This window comes from Arachis stenosperma, chromosome 9, assembly GCF_014773155.1.
Source record: "Arachis stenosperma cultivar V10309 chromosome 9, arast.V10309.gnm1.PFL2, whole genome shotgun sequence".
Taxonomy (NCBI): domain Eukaryota; kingdom Viridiplantae; phylum Streptophyta; class Magnoliopsida; order Fabales; family Fabaceae; genus Arachis; species Arachis stenosperma.
Window position 1 is genome coordinate 43513287 of NC_080385.1, and position 2111 is coordinate 43515397.

Genomic DNA, 2111 nt, shown 5'->3' on the forward strand with positions numbered 1-2111 from the left:
AATTTGATATTGAAAATGAACCGATATTGGAAATGGGTTTTATTGAATTATTTGAAAAGATTATGAGATTTAGAAATGATTTTTGGTATTGAATTTAGTTTAATTTATTGGAAACGGTTGAAAAGAGTTTGAGAAATGGTTTGGATGGGACCCGAGAAGGATGGCAGAGTCTGAATTTTAAAGGAGATGCTTCTGAAATTTTTATAAAACTTTGAGTGTTTGTTTGAAGCATTCTTTAAAAATAAAATTGGATTTAAGAATCATATTATTTGATTTCGAATTATTTCGAAAAGAATTACGTTTGAGTTTGATTGTTAAGAAAGTAATTACGTATGTAATTTTGATTTATTAAGAAAAGTTTTATGTTTTGTATATGATTTATTAAGAAAAGATTATTCTTGAGTTTCAATGTAGTAAGAAAAGGATTATATTTTGAGCGTGATTTGTTAATAAATGAATTATGTTTGGTTTGGAATTATTGATGAATAGAATGAGAGGTCTGTGATGAGCGGATAATTTATACGCTTTTTGGCATTGTTTTTAGATAGTTTTTAGTAAGTTCAAGCTACTTTAAGGGATGTTTTCATTAGTTTTTATGTTAAATTCACATTTCTGGACTTCACTATGAGTTTGTGTGTTTTTCTGTGATTTCAGGTAAATTCTGACTGAAATTGAGGGATTTGAGCAAAACTCTGAAAAAGGCTGACAAAAGGACTGCTGATGCTGTTGGAATCTGACCTCCCTGCACTCGAAGTGGATTTTCTGGAGCTACAGAACTCCAATTGGCGCGCTCTCAATGGCGTTGGAAAGTAGACATCCAGGGCTTTCCAGCAATATATAATAGTCCATACTTTATTCGAAGAATAACGACGTAACTTGGCGTTGAACGCCAAGTACATGCTGCTGTCTGGAGTTAAACGCCAGAAAAACGTCATGATCCGGAGTTGAACGCCCAAAACACGTCATAACTCAGAGTTCAACTCCAAGAGAAGCCTCAGCTCGTGGATTGATCAAGCTCAGCCCAATCACACACCAAGTGGGCCCCGGAAGTGGATTTATGCATCAATTACTTACTCATGTAAACCCTAGTAGCTAGTCTAGTATATATAGGACATTTATCTATTGTATTAGACATCTTTTGACCACTTTAACTCTTTATTCATTCGGTCACTTGATCATGGAGAGGGCTGGCCATTCGGCCATGCCTGAACCTCTTTCACTTATGTATTTTCAACGGTGGAGTTTCTGCACACCATAGATTAAGGGTGTGGAGCTCTGCTGTACCTCAAGTATTAATGAAGTTCTATTTTCTTCTATTCAAATCTCTCTTATTCTTATTCCAAGATATTCATTCGTACCCAAGAACATGATGAATGTGATGAGTTAGATAACCCTCATTATCATTCTCACTCATGAACGCGCGTGATTGACAACCACTTCCGTTCTACATGCAACAGAGCTTGAATGTGTATCTCTTAGATTCCCCAACAGAATCTTCGTGGTATAAGCTAGATAGATGGCGGCATTTATGAGGATCCGGAAAGTCTAACCTTGTCTGTGGTATTCCGAGTAGGATCCTGGGAATCCGGAAAGTCTCACCTTGTCTGTGGTATTCCGAGTAGGATTCCGGTAATGAATGACTGTGACGTGCTTCAAACTTGCAAGTGCTGGGCGTTAGTGACAGACGCAAAAGAATCAAGGGATTCTATTCCAGTAGGCGCGGGAACCAACCAGTGATTAGCCGTACTGTGACAGAGTGCGTGAGCATTAGTTTTCACTGCGAGGATGGGATGTAGCCATCAACCATGGGTGATGCCTCCAGACGATTAGTCGTGCGATTGACAACCGCATAGGATTATTTTCCCGAGAGGATTGAAAGTAGCCACCGCTGATGGTGAACCCCTATACACAGCTTGCCATGGAAAGGAGTAAGAAGGATTGAGTAGAAGCAGTAGAAGAGCAGGCGTCCTTGAGCCATGCAGCATCTCCATTCGCTTATCTGAAATTCCCACCAATGAATCTGCATAAGTCTTCTATCCCTTTTATTATTCCTATTTTATTATTTCTATTTTCGAACCCATAAATAATGTTTAATCCGCCTGACTGAGATC